Source organism: Hylobates moloch, unplaced genomic scaffold (assembly GCF_009828535.3).
Source record: "Hylobates moloch isolate HMO894 unplaced genomic scaffold, HMol_V3 SCAFFOLD_9, whole genome shotgun sequence".
In the NCBI taxonomy this organism is placed as follows: domain Eukaryota; kingdom Metazoa; phylum Chordata; class Mammalia; order Primates; family Hylobatidae; genus Hylobates; species Hylobates moloch.
In genome coordinates, this window is record NW_026652284.1 from 103,114,964 (window position 1) to 103,138,463 (window position 23,500).

At 47.8% G+C, this 23,500-nt stretch overlaps 1 protein-coding gene and 1 pseudogene across 8 annotated transcripts in view; one reads left to right on the forward strand and one right to left on the reverse strand.

The window, feature by feature from the left end:
• ZHX2 (zinc fingers and homeoboxes 2) overlaps positions 1-23,500 on the forward strand; it is a 261,988-nt gene that overhangs the window by 36,202 nt on the left and 202,286 nt on the right. Inside the window, exon 1 of one of the 8 annotated variants that reach the window (XM_032760348.2) lies at positions 19,022-19,595. The exons of the other annotated variants lie outside the window; for them this stretch is intronic. The gene's annotated coding sequence lies outside the window, so the exon portion shown is untranslated. Of the gene's footprint in view, positions 1-19,021; positions 19,596-23,500 lie in introns of those variants that run through there. 8 annotated transcript variants of the gene reach the window in all.
• LOC131384166 (transcription factor NF-E4-like) lies at positions 13,298-22,564 on the reverse strand (annotated as a pseudogene).

A 23,500-nucleotide genomic window follows, 5' to 3' on the forward strand; every position in this document is an offset into this window, starting at 1 on the left:
ACTCTTAGCTCCCACAAGTCCCCTTTATAGATCCTTTTATCCTGCCCCACCTGCCCACTCACTGTGCCCAGCACCAGACCTTTGCTCACTCAGGATCAGTTGCCGTATGAGGCACTAGGAAGAGGAATGCATTGGGGAGCTTCCCAGGCCAACTTGAGGAGGCTGCAACCAGATGTTATGCTCTCTGTATTGCCCAACCCCAGGCCCACAAGGCACCACTGGGCACATGCAGAAGCCAGGGACTACCTCCTCAGCATGGGAAAAGGGGGATGCAAAGAGGGTTTCAGAGGGCCAGGAAGAAAGTTTGAACTGAAATCTTGGCTGCACTATGAACTTTGGGCAAGGCATCAGCAGTAAGGGGACAGTGCCAGATGATCCTGCACACTAAAATACCACAGTCCTGGGATTACTGCCTCTTGCCAGAAGTGAACTGTGTGGCCCTGCCCTTAACCCATCAAGTGTGCTGCCTTTGGACACCCATAATCCTACAAGACAAAGCTACAGGAGCCAGCTGGAGGCTAGATGGCCTGTGGACACTTTCCTGTAACTGCTGGGCAGGCCTGGTGACCCTGGCAATGGCCTGGTGATGCTGGTGTTGGTGGGCACCCCGCTCCTCTAGGATCAGGCCGAAGCTGCCTATTATGAGATCCTTAAGTGGAATCAGCATATCTCCCTCCTCCAAGAAGCCTTCCCAGATCGCTTGGCCCTCAGTGATCCCACCTCTTCAAAGCTCAGGGCACTTATCATTCAGCCTAAAGGTCCTGGCTTGCCTCGTAAGATTTCTCATCATCACCCCCTTTTTATTCGCTCTTGGCCTCAGAGGCAAGGAATCCAGGATGACGCTTAGAGCCAAGTGAGTCAGGGACTCTCCTGAGCACTGTGTAAGCGTTATACGCTGCAGGGCATTGGGTCAATTCTAACATTTCATCCAGATTTACAGTCAGACTGGGTTTTTGTAAAGAGAGAGTTGGCACCCAGGCAACATCTTTCTCTTTATTTGGAGTTGAGAAAAGCACACTAAGGAAAATTAAAACAAAAAACAAAAAACAACCATTTTGCCTATAGTCATCTGAAATGTTCACGATCATACCCCTCATGTCTGCAAGGCGAATATGACCATGTTTCATCCCTATGTCTGTGTTGGACACAGCGCAGCCTGAATCAGACCTGGTCACCTCCCTTTGCTGCCATTTGAGAGCTGATTGATGCTGGACCCGCTCCCTCCTCCCTCTCTGCCTAGTTTCTCGCCCCTCACTCAGATCAGGCTCTGACTGTGGCTAGCTTGAGGGGTGGCCATGAGGCCTAAATGAGGGCGTATCTGTATGGAGACAGCACTTGGCCCGGGGCTCTCCTGCATTCCCTGTTAGTCTCTCACACAGGCACAAAACCTTGCTTTAAAAATGTGTCTTACGATGAAACTTGGCATCCAGGACGCGCCCCGTGAGGAATTTGTTTTTGTTTTAATGCCGAGGACGTTTGCATGAAAACAGGATCTTCGTTGCTTAGGAATTGATCAACTCCTGCTGCTGCTTTTCCCTGCTGAAGTGCCAGTCCCATATTTGTCACAGGCAAACCAGTAGCTGTAGGGATGGCTGGGACCTCCACAGATGGAGGACGGTGGCTGCTCAGGGGTGTGCAGAGGCCTTGGAGCCAAAGGAATCAGGAACCCATCTCAGGCAGAAGCAAGCTCGCAGATAGACCGCGTCCTTAGCCGTAGGACCATAGCAGGAGTGAAGATTTTTCGTGGGTTTAGTTTGTTCTGGATGCTCAGGGGAAAAGAGAACGAAGAGCGAAGGGGTTAAAACTTAGCCCCCATCTGCAAGGAGCTGAAGGCCTTCTTGAAGGACAGATGGGAGGCCAGTGCATGAGAAGACAGTGGTTAGACCCAAAGTAACAATGAAGACCCCAGGCAACTGAGAAGAGCCAGTGCCTACAGCGGGGAGGCTGCGAGTGAGACTGGGATCTGCTACCTACCCAGGAGGTCACCTTGGGCAGGCTGCCTGACCACTGTGCACCTCCGTTTCCTCACCTACAGAATGGCACTCTCCCACGGGGGCCTTGTGAGAGTCTCTGTGCTAAATACATGGCATAGAGTAAGCATGCCAGCAGTCCAGACTGTTATTCCCAGCATGCGTGCTCATACTAGATGCTCCCTGTCCTCAGGCAGAGATACAAAGATGGCCATAGAAGGCTTTTTAGAAGAAGGACTTGAACTTGGTTTGAAAGGGGGAGAAAAAGATGACCTGGGAACAAGAGCGTTCTTGATGTTCAAGTGGCCAGACCAGGACACATCTGCGTCCACTGCAGTCAGTTCCTAAGGAGGTTTTCCAAGCACTATCCAAGAAACCAAAGTAGAATTGCCCACATGAAATTGGAGGGGGTGTCCTGCTCCATGGGGACCCCAGCTCATTTTTGGCCTCAGCCTGGCCCCACAGGCATCGGCATAGAAAGGACAAAGTTGAGGAGAGCCCAGACTGGGCACTTCACTGGGTCAGGCCCTTCCTTTGCCTCCAGGCTTGGCTTCCAGAAGGCAGTGAAGTGGTTACATCCAAATACCCACAAGAGGCCGGACACCTTTCTCTCCTGTATCCTTAATATATGCTAATCAAAGCTGAGAGCCTGCAGAAAATATCTGCTTGGCCAAAGCCCCACACCCTCGCCTTGGCTGGCCTGCCCACCCTCCCCAGGCCTCCCCTCCCATCTGCCTAGCTAAGGGCATCCATAAATCCAGCTTTCAGAGCTCTCAGGGGTTGGCGAGACTGCCGTGGACCTCAGTTCACATCACGATGGAAACAATTGAAAACCACTTGGCAAAAAGAAGGGGTGATCTAATGTTTGATAGCAAGAATACATTTTTTTTCCTTGCCATTCTTACTCAAACCCAGGGGGAAAAGCCGGCTGCTCTCCAGTCCCTGTCAGATCAGTACCCCCAGGGTCCCTGACGCTTGTCCTCTATCCCAGAGGAAGTCCAGGCTGTGGGGCTGGCTGTGGCCTCCTCGCAGGCCAGGGAGGAGCAGAGGAGCAGAGCTGGCCCTGCCTTTCTGACTGGCCAGGCTGCCTTGGGCCCCTCAGAGGTGAGGAGATGGCCACAGGGGCCTGCGGAGAAGCCCATATATAGAGCCTGGGGAATGTGGGCCTCTGGCAGGCGGCCTGGAAAAAATGGCCGTGTTCTGAGGGTGAACGCCGCCGAATTATAAATAGCACCCGCCTCCCTCCCCTTCAAGCTTGCTGTGTCTGTCACTGGAGAGTTGACAGTTAAAATTCAAGAGGACTGAACAGGACAAGGGAGCGGGAGCGGGGGATGGGGGAGATGCCGGATTGTGCAGGAAGCTCAGCTGCTGTCTTGGGATTGATACGGAGAATTGTCACCAGACGACAGGGCTGAGAGAGGGATGCATTTGGGGTGGCAGAATGACTCCTGATTTTATGCATTTTTATAAGCTGAATAAGAATGGAAGGAAAACTAAAGGAAGCTTCAACTCCATGAGATGGTTTTATGGGTGCTTTAGAGCCTTTAAAAATAATAAGAATAAAAATCGGCTTTCCCCGAATATTAAAGGTGTCTCTCTGGTTCCGAAAGGTCGGCCACCCTGGCTTCCAAATCAAAGCCAATGGCCAGGTGCCCACACAGGCCTGTGCCTTAAGCCTCCTGCCAAAAGGTTTCTTAGTGTGTTTTTATGTCTCCCTGACATGGAAGCAGCAGGGATGTTTCCCCAGCCCCTAAAACCTCTGCATGTTGTGCTTACCTAGCAGAGGGTGATGATTCAGGAGGCATCAGAAATAAAGAAAGGAAGGAGTGTGCAGCCCTCGCCGTGGAAAGCCACACAGCCGTTCACATCTGGGTAGCAGTGATGGGTGGGCAATGTTCTCGTGAATTCTAGATTCTAGAGGAGGGATGCACTGGTTCTGCAGGGACCAGGAGTCCCTCTTTGTGTCCTTGGATCTGCTGGCAACTCCTGGGAACCAGCTGCCAGGCTTTCTGACTTGCTGCCCAGCCCTGCATGGACGGGAACTAGAGTTCTGCTGGGTGCTGGGATGGGATGCAATGGAGGTGCCTAGGGGCTTGTTGGGGGCTGGGCCAGCTCCATGGGCATCTGTGCCTCCTCTGTGAGCAGGCTAAGCTGTAGTAAGGGCTTATGTCCTTTGTTTTAACAGTGGGGCTTTGGCTTCCATAGCAATGATTTGCAAATAGGGTAATTTATTGGCTTCTCTCCTCCTGCCTTGATAAATCTCATATCTTACGTCCTTTGGAGCCTCATTTGAAATCAAACACTTAAAAAAAAAAAAAAGAAGGAGCACTCAAGCCTTTGTTATCTTTTGGACACTTCTCAAAAGAAGATCCCTGGACCCCACAGGATGCAGGCAACACACAGATGTGAGGTGAGAGCAGGTAGACATTAGAACTTGACACACAGTGATGCTGCAGGCATGACTATTTATTTATTTATTTGTTTGTTTATTTATTTATTTATTTGGAGACGGAGTCTCACTCTCACCCAGGCTGGAGTGCGGTGGCACAATCTCGGCTCACTGCAACCTCCAACTCCTGGTTTCAAGTGATTCTCATGCCTCAGCCTCCCGAGTAGCTGGGATTACAGGCATATGCCACCACGCCTGGCTAATTTTTGTATTTTTAGTAGAGACAGAGTTTCACCAGGCTGGCCAGGCTGGTCTTGAACTCCTAACTTCAGGTGATACACCCTCCTTGGTCTCCCAAAGTGCTGGAATTACAGGTATGAGCCACTGTGCCCAGCCTAGTGTGACTTTAAAACTGTGCTTCTAGGAGCCCTATTGAGAGAGGATGCCTCAGAGGCCCAACAGAAAGGGGACTTCCAGATCCTCGCTCCTACGTTAAGCAAAGCAGCTCTACTCTTACTGCTAGTAGGTATTAGATTGCATTTTGAAAAAATGAATTTCATGCCTTAAAAAGCTTGGAAACCAGTATCATAGCTTACCCCATGATTTTAGTGCTAAGTTGAACGAAGGCCCAGCAAGGGAAGGGGATTTTCTGAAGGTCAAGACCTCCACTTGGGTTGCTGCTGTGATGGCGGCTCTTGTTTTGGGAACGGAAATCCCAGAGGTTGGAACCAAAAGGGACCTGAGAGAGCATTTTATCAACCCCCTTCCTTCAAAACTGAGGCCCAGGGGACAGTGGGATTTGCTCAAGGACCAGCGAGTAGCAGACCTCAGACTTGAAGCCATCTCATAGGAGGCATGCTCATAAAAGGAGGCCTGATGTGCCATAAAAACTCCAAATGGCAGGATTTGCCCTGATGGAGACAGCTTCCCCGAGGAAGTGGTAACTGAGCTGAAAAGATGACTGGTGACAAGAAGGTGACGAGAGCCTCCCAAGCAGAGGGACTGCTCCTGGGTTTGGTCCAATGCTCATCTCCCCACTCCTGGGAAGCAGAGGTCTGGAAAAGATGACAGCTCTCGGGGTAGACTCTTCCCATCTGTCTCTGCATTGACTTCTTGCCCGGGGGAATGTGGGAAGACAGCGACATCACCACCTGCCAGGTAAGGCCTGTGCCTGGTCTATCGGAGTGGTCCTCCGGTGGGCGCCGGGCCCGGCGGATGGTGAGTGGAGACTGCTCCCGAGAGAGGCGTTTCTGCTGGAGCTGGGCAGGCGGTGGCTCAGCGTGGCAGGCTGGAAGGCTTGCTGCAATAGGACTTGAATACATAATGTACCTCATCTGATTTCAGCTGTGAGAAAGTCCAGACAGCCTCCTCTAGACAGGAAAGGACATTACAGGGACAGGTGGTTTGTTTTCTGTAAAATTCCCTATGAGCTCCTTGGGGAGAATGTTAGTAACCCTCTCAGGATGTGTCCTTCCCATGAATACAGCATGTGTCCTGGTCTGGGTCCCAGATCCTGTGTCTGGTCTTTGGGTGTCAAATTTATTTATTCCTTTATCAAGACAGAAGGAAATCTTGAGCAAAGATCCCTGGAATTGGGGACCTTGATCATTGTCTCTTGGCCACACTTTAAAATGAATAACATGTTCTTTACAACAACGTAACATCCTAGGAGAAGGATTCCTGTTCTTATACTCAGCTCTCTCTGACTTGTGAAAAACTAGCATCTGCTCAGGCCTGCAAAGGCGATCTCATCTAGCCATGGGTTCAATGTACTCTCCATCTTCATGAACCCTGCAGAACCAGCGTGAATCCAGGGCAGCTGGGGAGATTATGTGCAGTGCTTTGCCAATCCTGAAGTCAAGCAGAGACCTCCCAGTTGGGGGTGGGTGATAAGACTCGTATATGAAAGGTCTTACTTTGCATTTATGAGATTCAGAGTCTCCATTCTAACATGAGCACCCGGGTCTTGGGAGTATGAAGATCCCACTTTCTACTCCGACTGTCTCCATGCCTGCTTTCTCAAAGCATGTTCTCAGAAGCAGTCCTGCAAGATGCTCTGTGACAAAGAGGTTCCCTTGTCATTTCAGTTTGGGAAATACATACTGATCTAATGCATATTAGATCTCTGCTCAGATATGGACAGCTCTGAGGGGTCTTCCCAGGCCAGTTACGGCCGCTGTTGACACCTTCTATCCACTCATCCTGCTCAGTTCTTCTTCAGAGTACTTCTACCTCCTGATTTCATATTTACCTGTTGACTTTTGAGTTGTCTGTCTTCCACACAGTAACGAAGCTCCACGCTGTAGGGGACTTGTCTGTTTTGTTCAAGACTGTATCCCTGGCACCTAGAACACTGTCTAACTTAGTAAAACACTGTGTTGAATGAACACATGAATCAATTCAGACATTCAAACCCTCAGAACTCCTCCATATATAATTGTTTAATTTTGTTGAGCTCAATATTTTTTCAGACTTCTTTCCCCTTTTCTTTCATGCCTGTCTCGTCTCATCACTTAGTCCTGAGTCAAATCTGACCCTGGGAGGCCGGCCTTGTCCACCCTGTGGAAACCTGCTCTTTCTCATCAGCAGGATGCATTTTCTTTATGGCATTAATGACTAGCAGAAATTAGCTTGTGTACTTGTGTACTTATAAGTTCACCTGTGCATTGGCTCACTCCCTGATCTCAGCTCCATGAGGACAGAGGACAGAGCCTGTCCCATGCACCATTGACTCTAAGTGCCTAGAACAAACAGGGCCTAGGAAATGCTCAGTAGTGATTTCCTGCATGGAGAGATATCTTCCAATGAACCCTCACCCACAGCCCATAGAACTGAAATTCCACCGAACATGCTCGGGGAAGTGCTGTTCTCTGTCAACCCTCGCAACAAGTTGTCAGCCATTGTACAGTGGCTGTTCCCCTCTTCCATCAAAATACAAAGTGTCAGAACGTACCTTAGATATCATCCAGCCCAGTGCTCATATTTTTCAGAGAAAGAAACAGAGGGTCCAAGAGGATCACTGGTACCAATATAGGGCCCGTCCCCTGGGTCCCCCATCTCTTGATCTGATTGTCCTCCTGTATTAGTTTTCTATGGCTGCTGTAACAAATGACCAAAAACTGATGATAGAAAACAACAGAAATTTGTTATTTGACAGTTCTGGAGTTTGAAAGTCCAAAGTGGACCTCACTGAGCTAAAATTAGAGTGTTGGCAGGGCTGTTCCTTCTGGAGGCTCTGGAGGAGAATCATTTTCTTGCCTTTTCCAGTTTCCAGAGGCTGCCCATGTTCTTTGACTTACAGCTCCTGTCCATCTTCAAAGCCAGCAGTGGTCGTGGTCAGTTGAGTCTTTCTCCAGCCGCATCATTCCAACATTGACTCTCCTGCCTGGCTCCTTCATTCATAAAGACCCTCGTGATTACATTGAGCCTACCTGGTTAAGCCAGGATAATCTCCCCATCTCAAGATCCTGAACCTAATCACATCTGCAGAGTCCTTTCTGCCATGTAAGGGAACATACCTGCAAGTTCTGAGGATTCGAATGTGGACATCTTTTGAGAGTGACGGCACTATTCTGCCTGCTGCACCTCCAGTCACACCATCTGCCTGTTGGTATATCCTCATGCACACGCACATTTTCCCCTGATGACCCCCACACTTTCTATGCCCCATTGTCACAGTACTTGTCACATTGCTTTATAGCTGGCTTAGTGCCTGGCTGCCTGGCTAGGTCATAACTCCCTTATGGCCGGGGCTTGGTCGTTACACTCAACCACTGGCACATCTCTGGCACTTGGTAAGCATGCGGGTTGTTCTGGCTGCCTTGGCTGAGCTAGAAATGCCCTGTCTTCCTATACCCCATCCCTGTTCTTGTTCAATGATCTTAAACTGCCTCCCTCCAAGTCCTGGTTTTCGAGCTCTGCCGTGGGATCAGGCCTCTCTGAGGTCAAGAGAGATCCTGGCCACCATATTTTAGTCCATATTTTTAGTCTCCTGGCATATGAAGATATGCCCCTGTCAACCAGGGGCTCAGAGTCCGTGACCTCTAAGTTCCCTTCTTACCAACAAGAAGCACATGGTTTTTGGCAAAATGGCTATAATATTTGGTAAAGAAGCTGATTCACCTGCAACCTCAAAGAGAGACTTCTGGTCTGTAATTTATCCTTCTCCATATGCAGGTAAGTGAAATGGAGGGCTACAAAAAGCAGGACTATGTCATTTGTCAGAAACCACACCGCACCAACCCCTTTGGACCTAAATTAATGTATTCCATCAAGCCATAAATTCCCCTCTCCCTCTCTATTTCCTCCTTCATTATCCCCTGCTCTCCAGGAGGAGTTAACAGACAACTCAAGGATACATCTCACCAGGGGCAGGACTTGGGCTCTGCTCAGAAAAGAAGCCCATTATTCCTGAATCTGTGACTCTAAGGGTGATCACACCTTCTGCAGCTGAAGGGAGTACAAAGAAACACTTGAGCCTAGTGGCATCAGCCCTATTTTCTTCACTAGAGGGAAAATGGGCCATTATTCTCGCCTTGCTCCATTCCCACCAGCCCTGGGTTTAGCAGGTTCCATGCTGGACACTCCAACAACATATTAGCATATTTTGCATTTAAAAAGGGCTTGGAAAATGAATTAAATGATTGGCATGGTGTTCCCAACGGTTTTTCCCAAACTACTAGTAATTGTGTGGTTTTGAAATTTGCCATTTCTGCCTGCCATGCCCTCGGCCTGGCAGCCAGCTTAATCAGGAGACACTGTACCAGGCGGGGGCATATTTTAAGGCTCATGATACCCAGTGATTGTCAGAAGAGTACCTGGAGACTTGCTAAAGAGAAACTTGTCCTAGTTTTTCAGCAGAGCTTGCAGTTCATTTTCCTTCCTTACAGAGCTGAGATTTATACCAATTAGAATCGTTTTATGAAAGGGTCTGGGTCAGCCCTGTGAGGTTGCTGAGGCGCCAGGCAGTGTAGACACCATCCAAATCCTGACACGGAGCTAACAGAGGTACAGCTTGGGGGCGGTGCTAGGATGTGCACTTGTTCACAGCGCACGGCACTGCTCTAGCCAAAAGGTCTGTGTGTAAGGGACCATTGTCTTTGGAAAGGTGGAAGCTTCTGGAACGTGTTTGGAAAAAATGTGTTCAGGTCCAACTTTGTCATTTTTCAGGCAAGAGAGATAGAACCCAGAGAGACTGTTACGTGTGCAGGGTCACAGCCATTTTTACTCTTCTGTGAGAGTAGAATTCAGATTCTTCTGACTCTTAATATAGGTTTGTTAATTTTATAAGTCCATGGAAAAGAAAAATTAACCAAGAGTTAAGAGTTTTAGGTTGAATAGGGTTCCTAGGTGGAGGTGAGAAAGCCTGGGATGGATGAATTTAGAAAATGACAAGCTCTGAAGGCACCTTAGACATTTTTATTTTTATTTTATTTTGAGGCAGGATCTCGCTCCCAGGCTGGAGGGCAGTGGCTCTATCTTGGCTCACTGCAACCTTCGAATCCAGGCTCAACTGATCCTCCCACCTCAGCCACCCAAGTAGCTGTGACTACAAGTTTGCGCCACCATGCCTAGCTAATTTTGGGGATTTTGTTTGTTTGTTTTTTCCCCAGTAGAAACAGGGTTTCGCCATGTTGCGCAGGCTGGTCTCAAACTCTTGGACTCAGGTGAGCCTGCTTTGGCTTCCCAAAGTGCTGGGATTACAGGTGTAAGCCACCGCACCCAGCCTACGTAGGCTTTTTTTAACAACCGAGGATTGTTATTAATGAATATAATTAATGATGATAACAATAGTAATACTTGCTAACATTTGTGTGCTTTCTCAGTCCCAAGCACTGTGCCAAGTGCAGGACATGTATTAGATCACTTAATTGTCGCAACAACTCTGTGAAGAAAGTTGGTACTAATAGAGCCCTGTTTTACAGATGAGAAAACTGAGGCTCAAAAAATTAAGTCACGGACCCAAGGTTACCCAGATCTGTCTGACTTCAGAATCAGAATCTTTAGGGGGGAAAAAAGGGAGAGAATCTGTACATAAATAATTAAGAAATGGGATTCTCAAGGCCGGCAGCCCTCTTTAAAGTATTTAGGTTGGTGCAAAAGTAGTTGCAGTGAAAAAACTGCAATTACATTTGCACCGACCTAATATTAAATACAGAAACAAGATGAAATAGAGAAGAGCTGGATGCGGTGGCTCATGGCTGTAAGCCCAACACTTTGGGAGGCCAAGGCAGGAGGATCCCTTTGAGCCCAGGAATTCAAGACCAGCATGGGCAACATGGAGAGACCCTGTCTCTATAAAAAATTTAAAAATTAGTTGGGCATGTTGGTGCACAACTGTAGTCCCAGCTACTCGGGAGGCTGAGATGGGAGGATCACTTGAGCCCAGAAGGTTGAGGTTGGAGTGAGCCATGATCTCTCCACTGCACTCCAGCCTGGGCGACAGTGAGACCCTGTCTCTAAATAAATAAATAAAAGAAAAGAGCTGGCTCGCAGGAGAGACCTAAGGGTAGAGACCTAAGCGCTGGCCGGGAGAGCAGAGGTGAGTGCAGCGTATATGGAACAAAAGCACCCCTGTGGAGTGGACAGAAGCACAGACCTAGGGCTTAGGAGAGGAATGAAACAAAAATTCCTGTTTTTTCAGGAGCTGAAGATAGAGAAAGTATCTGTACAGTGCATGTGCGTGTGTGTGTTAGTGATATGGAGGAAGAGGATCTCACTCACACACCAGCAGACTGGAGGGAGGGTGCATTCTTATGCTGGCTGAGCATAAGGACCATTACGTGGTCACTATGTGGATAAGAGTGACGAAGAGAAACCAAAACCCAGGAAGACAGGGAGAGCTGCAGCCCATGAATGCATCTACCAGCGTGCGGCTAAATCCATGGCAGGAGACGCTGTCCTTGCGACATACCTTGTTGACCAGAGAGCTCCTCATGCTCTGTGTAATAACTAGGCGGGGCCATGGGCTGTGGGGGATGTGCTGGCAGCAGCCCTGGTGGCCATGGGCACTGAGAAGGGACTGCTCTGAGGGAATGAGTGGTTCATTTAATCACAGGTGTGTTCCCACGCTTCACAGGGCTGATGGATGGTGCCTGTAAAGGGGTTCTTGGAAGGCTCATTCCAGGTTGTTCTCATTGGGAATATAAATGAAGTACAACCGGTTTGGGCTCTACCCAGGGTGCTGTGGGATTTTATTTTATTTTATTTTATTTTACACAGAGTACCCAGGAAGTGTCAGATAATAATTCATTTATTTATCCACTATAAATTGAAGAAATTGATCTTTTTTCAGTTATTAAAACACTACATTTCACCAAAAAGAAAACATTTACTTAACTCTGAGCCATTTATTAAATAGAATATTATAGAACAATTTGAAGGTAGGTTATGAAGACTCTGTAATAGTAAGGGTAGCTGCTTGCATGGGACATTATGTAAAATGAGGAATGTATGTAACATATGTGTAGTGGAATAACATTTTCTGAAGGCATATAGATATGCCCAAAGTCAGAGAGGTTAAGCAGCTTGCCTAAAGTCATACCGCTGGTTAATGGCTGAGCCAGGATTCATCAACCTAAGAAGGATGTGTCTTCTTAATCACAGCTAAACTAAACTACCAAGGCTATCTTATGATACATTCCAACTTCAAATCTGCAAATCCAAAATCATTTGTTCTACTCTGCAAAAGTTGCATCAAACAAGGCCCGTTACCTTTTACTGTCATGAAAGCTTCAAGAACTTATAACAATGCTTAGAGTTGGGTGATGAACTATGCTAGTTTTTTCTTTACTTTTCAAAGTTTATTTAATGTGCTTATATTCTCTTTATAACGACATGGACATACCTACATCCATACAAATTAGGGAGAAAATGAGAATAAGAACAATATGAAAACTCTCCCACCTCATTGTAAGAGTTGGGGAAAAACATATTTCTATTTGAGCATTGTTAGGAACCACGCATGAAAGATTGGTCCCACCTTCAAGTGCTGAGGAACAGGGTAGAGACCAAATACACAAGCAAGTTTCTGTGACAACAGTTGAAAGGCAATAGCTGTAAGAATTGAGTGTTCCGAATTTTCAGAGTGCCAAAAGGATATAAAATAAATGACCCCAGACAGAATTCATCTTGACAAGCTTTCTGCCTATATAAGGTGAGTTTGGAGAGACATTTGGAAGCAATGGCCCTCCCTTGACTGGTGGAAGGAATGGCATGGGCACATTATGAAGTGGAGCCCTGTTGCTGATGAAGAAGTGGGTTTGTCACTAGGGAGAATCTGAATGTGCCACAATGAGGGATGTAAGCATGTTAAGTTTTCGATATTGTCAGAGATGTTTGGACCAGAGCAACTCCATCTTGAATAGAGGCTGCGTAAAATGAGGCTGAGACCTACTTGTAAGGTTCTTGTATCAGTTCGAACCCCGAGAGAGCGCCGACAGACAACACGAGGCGGTGTGGAACAACATGCTGTTTTTTTGGTTTTTGTTTTTTGTTTTTTTTTTTGAGACGAAGTCTCACTCTGTGGCCCAGGCTGGAGTGCAGTGGTGCAACCTCGGCTCACTGCAAGCTCCGCCTCCCGGGTTCACGCCATTCTCCTGCCTCAGCCTCTCCAAGTAGCTGGGACTACAGGCGCCCGCCACCACGCCCGGCTAATTTTTTTTTTTTGTATTTTTTAGTAGAGACGGGGTTTCACCATGGTCTCGATCTCCTGACCTTGCAACCTGCTGTTTTAATGAGCGCCTGGGTGCACGCAGGCTGAGGCCTAAAATGGCATCAGCACCAAGTGAGGACGGGGCAAAGGATTTACAGTCTCCTGTAAACAGGAAATGTCCTAGTCTGACGTAACTGCTACGTTGTACCCAGATGGCCTCTTTCTTGATCTTCAGGGGTACGTGTCTTCCAGCTGGCCTTGTTCCTGCTTCTGCTATTTTGCTGGCGCAAGTAGCCTTGCGCCTTGGGACTGGGCCTGGGAAAGGAGGAGTTATTCATCCCCTTAAGCTTTCAGGCCCTGAGGAGAATGTTACATTCCTATTTGGTTATAGAAAGGGAAAAGGGACAACTTCCTTAATAACTACTTCAGGCGGGACATGGGGTGGCGTGAGCACGTTGGAAAAAGTAAACCTTAATTTTTTAGGTATTCTTGAGAGACAGGTATTCACCATGTCATTGTAGCAGGAGCATCACCTGGATTGTCTGGAAATATGTCTGTGCCTGCAAGACAGTTATGTTGAGAGGACAAGGAGGTGTCATCTGCTGCTTTATGAATGAAACACTGTGTCTAGATTAAGGAGGGGAGGTAATTCCCGCATGGCTCAGAGTCTGGTAAGAATGGAGGCCCTAAGACAAAAGTTCGGCCATACATGATTTTAAAGGGACTATAAAAAGAGGGTGCTTTTGGTGTTGCGCAGAGTTTCATGAGGGCAAAAGGGAGATATTTTGTCCACGACTGGTGGGTTTCTAGAGCCAGCTTGGTGAGTTGGGCTTTAAGGACAGGGTTAATTTTTCAACTTTGCCTAAAGATTGAGGCCTGTAGGGTGTGTGGAGAACTTACTTTATTCTTAAGGATGTAGAGACGCTTTGGGTAATTTAGCTGATGAAGGCGGGCCCGTTACCAGAGTGGATGGATGTTAGGAGTCCAAAACGGGGAATTGTATGCATAAGAGTTTGTGTGACAATATTTGCGGCTTCTGAAGTTGTCAGGATTGCTTCTACTTATCTGGAGAAAATACAGACAGACTAGAAGATAGCAGAGCCGTTTATCGGGCGGCATGTGAGCGAAGTCTACCTGCCCATCTTGCCCAGGTACCTGGCCCCGGGCTTGGTGAGTAGGAAAAGGCAGCGGCCAGAGAGAGCCCTGGGATGACACTGAGTGGCAGATAGAGCAGGACTGGGTAATTTAGCGAACATGGCTGGAAAGGTGAGGACAAGTGAGGCTAGGGCGGAGACCTTACAGGAGAGGTTTGTAACCGACATGGAAAGAGTTGTGGAGGCTTTGGAGGTGAGGAAGGCTTTGAGAGTGAGGAACAACGAAGCGCCCTTCCTTGACATACCACGGTCCTTGCTTTTGAAGGTTTTGGGCTCAGAGGTCCTCCTTTTCTTCTGAGGAGTAAAGCAGAGAGAACAAGGACAGGGACAGAAACTGGCCTTGCACGGGATGTAGGGCTACTTATTTGGCTACCTGATATGCTAGCACATTTCCAGCCAATATAGGATTGTCTGGGGTTTGGTGGCCCCTGCAATGAATGATGGCAACTTTTTGCCGGAGCCTGGCAGCTTGAAGGAGCTTGCTGATGAGAAAGCCATTTATGACAGGAGTGTTTTTTGCAGTTAGGAAATCCCGTTCTTTCCAGATGGATGAGTGTGAGCGTACTATGTGGAACACCTAATGAGAATTTGAATATATGTTGATCTGTTGTCCGGCTGCTAGAGTGAGAGCTTGAGTGAGGGTGATGAGTTCAGCTTTTTGGGAGGTGGTGCCTAGAGGGAGGGGATTGGCTTCAATAGTGTGTGTGTGTGTGTGTGTGTGTGTGTGTGTGTGTGTGTGTGTGTGGCGGGGGGGGGCGGTGTGACACTATAGCATAGCCAGCATTCCGGTGTCCTTGATGTAGGAAGGAGCTGCCATTTACAAACCAAGTAAAGGAGGCATCTAGAAGGGGTTGGTCTGTTAGGTTTGGAAAAGGTATAAGGAAGGTTTGAACAGTGTTTACACAGAAATGTGTAGGGTCTTGGGCGGTTGTAGCTTCAGGTAAGAGCGTGGCCGGGTTTAGACGGGAGATGGTTAGCACGGTGATGTGGGGAGTTTCTACGAATAGAGCATACAGCTGGAGGAGCCGTGGGGCAGAGATGAGACTTAGTACACTGCGGCGAGCTAACTTGTCTTTGATGTTATGGGTTGAATAAACTGTTAGGTTGGCATGGAGAGACAGTTTTAGGCTTTCAAGGGTGAGGACTGCAGCTGCCGCCAATGGTCAGAGGCACACAGGCCATCCGAGAACTGTGGCTTCAAGCTGTTTAGACAGGTAGGCAACAACCTGGAGGGTGGGTCCCTTAGACTGGTTAGAACACCAGTACAACTCCACGTCGTTTGTTGGTATAGAAGGAGAAAGATTTGGTGAGGTCTGAGAGAGTGAGGATGGGGGCTGAGGTGAGAGCCTTCTGGAGTAGACAGAAAGGTTGGGGAATAGGCTGTGCAGGGTTTGAAGTCTTATGGAGAGGGCCTTTAGCAGCTTAGTATAACGGTTTGGCAAGTAGAGCGAAGGAGGGAACCCAGAGCCTAAAATATCCTGCTAGTCCTAGAAAAGAGAGAATTTCTTGCTTAGTTTGCGGAGGCGGGAGGGACTGGAGGAGGGATATGTGGTCGGTTGTGAGCCCTCGGGTTTGCAGGGTAAGAGCTAGGCCTAGATAGGTGACTGAGGGGGTGCATATTTGTGCTTTCTTAGGGGAGACCTAATACCCCCGTTCTGCCAAGAAGTTTAAAAGAGAGAGATAGTGTGGGAGTTGCAGTCTCTTTGAGAGGGGCTACACAGGAGCAGATCATTAACACATTGAAGGAGAGTGGACGGTTTTAGGGATAAGGTACAGAGGTCGCAAGCAAGGGCCTGTACTAAAAGGTGGGGGCTGTCTCTGAAACCTTGAGGTAGTACACACCAGGTGAGGTGACGTGAAATGTGAGTGTCAGGATTTTCCCACATAAAGGCAAAGAGGTTTTGGGAATTCAAGTGTAAAGGAATTGTGAAAAAGGCATTTTTTAAGGTTTAGAACAGAAAAATGGGTGGTATTGGAGGGAATCGTGAAAAGTAAAGTATATGGTTTAGGAACTGCTGGACATACCGGGAGTACAGCTTGATTAATGAGCCTGGGGTCCTGGACTAAGCATTAAGTTCCATCTGGCTTTTTAACAGGTAGAATTGGTGTGTTAAAAGGGGAGTCTGTTGGGCAGAGTAGGTGACTGGCGAGGAGGCAAGAAATGATATGCTTTAGGCCTATGAGAGCTGCTTGAGGGATGGGATACTGCTTCTGTGATAGGAACTGGGTGGGCTCTTTAAGGGTAATGCAGATGGGGGTGTGGTGTTCTGCGACTGAAGGTGTGGAAGTATCCTAAACTGCAGAGTTAACTACGGATGGGGGATAAGGAGACGTTGCATGTTTTAAGGTGGGAGGTTGGCGGAGTAGAAGAAAGTTAGATGCCCCAGAGGGGTGTGGGTTGATGCATTGGGTACTATGGGGAATGTGGACGTGGAGAGTAGTGTGGCGTTTTGAAAGGATGTCTCTGCCTAGGAGCGGAGTTGGGCATGAGGGCAGGACTAAGAAAGAGTGAGCGGGCCGGGCGCGGTGGCTCACACCTGTAAATCCCAGCACTTTGGGAGGCCAAGGCAGGCAGATCATGAGGTCAGGAGATCGAGACCATCCTGGCTAACATGGTGAAACCCCGTCTCTACTAAAAAATACAAAAAGTTAGCTAGGCGTGGTGGTGGGCGCCTGTAGTCTCAGCTACTCGGGAGGCTGAGGCAGGAGAATGGTGTGAACCCAGGAGATGGAGCTTGCAGTGAGCTGAGATTGTGCCACTGCACTCCAGCCTGGGCAACCGAGCAAGACTCCGTCTCAAAAAAAAAAAAAAAAAAAAAAAAAAAAAAAAAAAAAGAGTGAGTGAAGGAAAAGGTGTGCAGGGAGCAGAAAAGCGGAGGGCTGGCTCGGGGTTTGGAGACTTGTCTGTCAATTCCCATAACAGAGACTTAGGAGGACTGAGTGGGTCCTGAAAAATTAGGTAAAGCAGAGTAGGTTGCCCGGTATTAATTTTAAAATAACATACCGGCCTACCTGCCACAATCAGGGTTACCCTTGGCTTGGATGAAGTGATGGTAGTTGCCAGGGCGTCTGTTCTAGGGCACCGTCAGTCTTCAGCAGCAAGGCCGATGAGATCTGAGTAGGAGGTTTTGGCCGGCTCGGGAAGGGATGGGGGCGGTCCTTGCTGGGGCTGCTCATAGTCCGACTTCCAGTGGGGTCCGCTGCAGAGGGGGCACGGTCTGGTGGGCTTACCTGGGTTTGGGCATTGTCTGGACCAGTGGCCTTCATTGCCGCATTTGAAACAGGCGCCAGGTGGAGGTGGATTGCTAGGAGGCTTCTGTGTGGAGCTGCGGCCCCGTGTGCCTGCCGGGGCCCCTGATGGCAGAGGTAAGCATTCGAAACTCTGCCTGTTTTTGCCTTTTACTTTCCTCATCATGATTGTTAAAGACTTTGAAGGCTAAATTTAGAAGGTCTCCTTGTGGGGTTTGAGGGCCGTCATCAAGCTTCTGAAGCTTGTGCCGAATATCGGGGATGGACTGGGAGATGAACCGAAGGTTTAAGATAGTGGTTCCTTCTGGGCTAGCTGGGTCTAGGTTGGTATATTTTTTAATGGCTTCAGTTAAATGAGAGAGAAAAAGGGCTGGGTTTTCATTAGGACCTTGGGTGATTTCTGAAAGTTTTTCATAGTTTACCGCTTTATGGGCACCCTTTTTGAGTCCTGCAAGGAGACACACAATTATGTGTTTTCAACGGTGGCATCCAGAGGCCCCGTCTTGATAATCCCAGTGGGGGTCCTGGTTGGCACTGCCTCTGCACCAGCAGGCTGGGCAGGAGCTTGGTGATGAATGGTATCAGCATGTGCCTGAGCTACCGTCCAGATACAGTGTCGGTCTTCTGGGGTGAGGGTGGAAGACAGGATAACCTAAAGGTCATGCCGGGTTAGTTCATAAGACTGGGTGAGGTACTGAAATTTTCTAATATAAGAGGTAGGATCTTCTGGAAATGAACCAAATCTTTTGTTAATTTGAGAGAGATCAGTAAGGGAGAAAGGAACATGAACTCTAACAATACCTTCATTTTCTGCTACTTTCTGAAGGGGGCATTCTAGCACAGGCGCTGAAGTAAGGGCGGGGCATGGGCCAAAGATGGCGCCGGAGCGAGTAAGGGCGGGAGAGAAGGAAGAAGCGGGAAGTGGTTCCTGCTGAGGGTTTGAAGGGGGAAAGGTGGTTGAGTTGATAAGCAGTGGAGGATAGGGGCGTAAGGTGGTGGGATGGGTTTAAAAGCCTCAGGAGAGGGCGGTGGGGGAGGAGAATGGGTACAGGCAATACTACAATTGTCCTGAGGAGGGGACGGTGTACGAAAAGAAGTGGATGCTGCTAACCGAGCAGACGGCCACTGGGAAGATGGCGGCTGAGAAGACAACGAGGAGGCTTGCGGGGGTTAAAGAAGATGGTTGAGAGGAAGAGGTAAGGGCTGGGAGGGGTGGACATCAGTCTGCTGGATTTAAGTAGGGTCGGGAAGAGAAAGGCGATCAGGGTGGCAAGAACGGAGAAGGATTTGAACAGGTAAGAAAGAATTGCAGAGGTTAGGCCGGGCGCGGTGGCTCACGCTTGTAATCCCAGCACTTTGGGAGGCCGAGGCGGGCGGATCACGAGGTCAGGAGATCGAGACCACGGTGAAACCCCGTCTCTTCTAAAAATACAAAAAATTAGCCGGGCGTGGTGGCGGGCGCCTGTAGTCCCAGCTACTCGGAGAGGCTGAGGCAGGAGAATGGCGTGAACCCGGGAGGCGGAGTTTGCAGTGAGCTGAGATTGCGCCACTGCACTCCAGCCTGGGCCACAGAGCCAGACTCTGTCTCAAAAAAAAAAAAAAAAAAATCAAGAATTGCAGAGGTTGGGTTGTGATTTGAGTGTAAAAAGGCCCGGACATAAGGAGCTTCTCCTCATATCTTTAGTCGTCAGCAATAATTGCTTAAGTCAGTTAAAATCGTAAAGTTGAATGTTTCATTTGCGGGCCATTTGGACCCATTATTTAATTTGTATTGTGGCCAGACTGAATTGCAAAAAAGACAAGGCACTTAGGGCGGATATCATGCCTGAGGCCTAAGGTTTGTAGGTTTTTTTTATGAGGCAGCCTAGAGGGCTGTCCTTTGGAATGGAAGACTGAGAATTTCCCACAACAGAGGGTAGGCTGAGAGAACAAGGAGGAGGAGACCGTCCTGGACAGCAGGAGGGGAACAATAAAAGGAGCAATTGTCACTGCTGCCATTTTCGTTCCCAGAACAGGATCTAATGGCTTAGAGGCGCCCCCCTAAGGCCAGATGATCAGCAAGTGCCTGGCACACGCCGGAGCCTTCTTGGACCAACGTTGGATTTTTGGGCCAGAGAAATCAAGAGAGGCCATGTGGATTTTCTCCTGTTAACAGGGCTCCTGGGAAAACTTACCAGTAGGTGAGATCAGTGACCAATGTGCATGCACAGAGAGGCAGCTGGAGGCTGAGGAGCTTCCTTTGTCCAGCTGCTGTGGCTTGCTCTCCGTGGTGGCGGGGTAGGTCCACAGGGGATGCAGACCTGAGCCCCTCCGGGTTTTGGCACCTGATGTAATGTTCTTGCATCAGTTTGAACCCGGAGAGCGCGCCAACAGACAACACGAGGTGGTGTGGAGCAACATGCTATTTTAATGAGTTCCTGGGTGCAGGCAGGCTGAGGCCTAAAATGGCATCAGCACCAAGTAAGGACAGGGCAAAGATTTTATAGTCTCCTGTAAACAGGAAGTGTTCTAGTCTGACGTAACTGCTACATTGTACCCGGATGGCCTCTTTCTTGATCTTCAGGGGTACGTGTCTTCCAGCCAGGGCAGGTGTCTTCCAGCCGGCTTTCTTCCTGCTTCTGCTATTTTGCTGGCCCACGCTGCTGGCACAAGTAGCCTTGTGCCTTCAGACTGGGCCTGAGAAGGGAGGAGTTATTCATCCCCTTCAGCTTTCAGGCCCCAGGGAGAATCTTATACTACTGGGCTGCATTTCCAGATGATTAGGGCATTCTAAGGCACAAGATACAGGTCATAAAGATCTTGCAGATAAAACAGCTTGCAGTAAAGAAGCCAGCCAAAACCTACCAAAATCAAGATGGCGACGAGAGTGACCTCTGGCCATCCTCACTGCTACACTCCCACCAGCATCATGACAGTCTACAAATGCCATGGCAACGTCAGGAAGGTACCCTATATGGTCTAAAAAGGGGAGGCATGAATAATCCACCCCTTGTTTATCATATAATCAAAAAATAACCATAAAAATGGGCAACCAGCTGCCCTGGCGGCTGCTCTGTCTATGGAGTAGCCATTATTTTTTTCCTTTAGTCTCTTATTAAACTTGCTTTCACTTTATAGACTCGCCCTGAATTCTTTCTTGTGCAAGATCCAAGAACCCTCTCTTGGGGTCTAGATCTGGATCCCTTTCCAGTAACTGTATTACTGACCATCAAAGGAAACCCCATCTGAGCAACGGGTTCCAGACCCCCATCTCTAATCATGAGCCCCATCCTGGAAGTCACTTGTAATGAGGAAAGTTATTCCATAAGCTGGTCCTGCCACTACCCGTACAGGTTTCAAACACCCATGCTCCTTTCCAAAACCAGACCCAGGTTACTGTGGTCACCTACTGGTGACTTCATTTGCATCTGGTGGTCAGATCTAGTCAGGGTGTAATTCGGCTAAATTAATAGCGCAAATTCCTAGTGCGTTTTACAGGTGGGGAATAGAGGGTGAGAATTTGGGATTTAAAACTTGCATTTCAGAAATGCTGTCACATTAGAGCTTCATTTCAGTCCCTTGGGGTGGCCACCAAGTAAACAGCTCAATTTCCATCCCCGCTGGAGGTACAGAATGCAGCATTCACACTTGCCAACAGATAATGTCTCCTGTCTTTGTCAGTGCTTAATGGCTTTTAGTAGAGTTAAGGCTGAGAAGAAAGAGACTTGACTTCCTCTTATTGGGTAAAATGGAAACACTGGGGAGACAATTCCATTTCAGACAGATCCTTTCCTTCTCAGATTACTGATCCACAACCCAGCCAACTCCCTTTCAGCTCATTCAGGTAACATGGAAGACAAGGGCCACCCGCCTAGGGGAGAGGAGGGTGGAAGAGCCCATTGAGCTTTGTGTTTGGGATTTGTCAGCAGAGAGGAGATTTGCATTTCTAATAAGAGCCCCATCTGGGTGTGCTTTAGCCCAGTGGCTGCATATCTCTGTAGCTCTCCAAGTGCTCTCAGTTTGCAGAGCAAGGGAAGAATCTTCTACAAAAACAAATAGCTGTGGGAAGAGAGTAGAAAGCACAGGATAGTGGGGTGCCAGGGGCACTTCCTGGGTATCAAGGAGCCTTTAAAAATGGTATTACAGCAAGTCACCACGGACACCCTGATGAATATTCCTCGTGTGCCCATCCCTCACATGCTCTTTGTCTATGTAAGAGAAACTCATTACATGTTCTACTCTGAGATTTGTTGATTTATTGTTATTTCTCCAAAAAGAAGTAACCAGGCATGTCAATCCCAGTGTGTTTATACAGCAGAAAACTGGGAAAAGAAAACAAAGTTGAACAAGAGGTGAATAGTATGATAATTAAACAATTAAATAAATAAATGGTTAAATACATGGTAGAAACTCTTCGGTCATATATGAAGTCTACAGTATTTAGTAATGTGATTTTTTTTTTTTTTTTAAGACAGTTTCATTGTCACCCAGGCTGGAGTGCAGTGGCTCGATCTCGGCTCACTGCAACTTCCACCTCCCGGGTTCAAGCAATTATCCTGCCTCAGCCTCCCGAGTAGCTGGGACTACAAGCACGCGCCACCACACCCAGCTAATTTTTGTATTTTTAGTAGAGACAGGGTTTCACTATGTTGGCCAGGCTGGTCTCGAACTCCTGACCTCATGATCTGCCCACCTCGCCCTCCCAAAGTGCTGGAATTACAAGCGTGAGCCACCATGCCCGGCCAATGTGATTTTTTTTTTAAGTGGTAAAAGTTAAATGAAAAATTCAGGATTCATACTGTATATATAGTTTTTATTTAAGAAAAACACATAATGCATGATGAAATTACAGCAAAGTGTTAACAAAGTTCAGATCTTTAGAGATCAAATCAGAAATTATTATTTTTCTTTCTTTCATTTCTAAATGTATTCCAAAGGGTTTTTTGTGTATGATTATAGAAGTTATATGTTGGAGCAGGGAACCACACTATACCCTCATTACTTTTTTTTTCCCTTCTTTTTTATCTTGGGCACACACTAGAATGTGGCATTGCTCTCTGTGGGCCCATCCGTACTCCATTCAGCCAAGCATTCTATTGCTTACAGAGAACAGAGCAGGTTGCAGAAGCAATGGACAAAATCTGAACATTTCCAACTTCCCTCACCCCATCGTTCACTCACCCGTGAGTTCATCAAAACCCTTCTTCCACTTGTTTATATTTTTAGCTGGTACAGCCTCTTGGGCCCAATGACTTCCATGTGTTTTCCACCCTCGGTGTGAAGTGGCAGAGGCCTGCCCGGCTTGTATCCTCAGATGACCTCCTCTGGACTCCAAGGGGTCCTCCCTGTTTTTTACCTTTCCAGCATTAAGGGAACAAAATAAGAACCTCAGTGATACTTTTGCAATTAGCAAAGCATATTTTTGGACATAATTTTGCAGAACTATAGAACTTGGTATTGGAAGAGGCCTTAGGAACAGTTTAGGCCAGTGTTTTCCTAAAAGTCCGCAATATAGGGAGTATTTCCAGACATCACTGCAAGTTGTACGGTCCCAAGGATATGGTGGCATGGGATGCCTAAAAATATCATGGGGTTGTGGGGGGTTTGGTTTTGTTTTTGCTTTGGGCTGCAGTTGGATAACAATGGTTACCTTGTTTTGTTCAGAAACTCCAGCAGTTATACATATGCCTGGTTATTTTATTAATAGATAATTAATGTGTGAGAGACAGAATCTTCTAAACCTTGTGTTGTGGAGAAGGTGGACATTGATGGGACTCTGTATTCTGAGCTAGATCTGTGAGTGGAGAGGGCACTGCCTGAAGGGTGAGAAATATATATTCTGGCACTTCACTGCCTGAAGGGTGAGAAAATGGGCTCCGAAGTGGCTCCCTGACCCCAGCAGAAGAGGCTGGTACATGGGGCCACTGGACTAGAATCCAGATTGTCTGACTCTAAGTGCCAGGCTAGCTCCAGGGCACCTATTCTACCTTTGTTTAAACCAACTTCCTGAGACGTGCTTCCTGCACTAGGAATAATTTAGTACATTTTGAATTTGTGCATGCTCCAAGTGTGGTCTTTCTAGACTGAATCTTCTGTTTAGAAAATG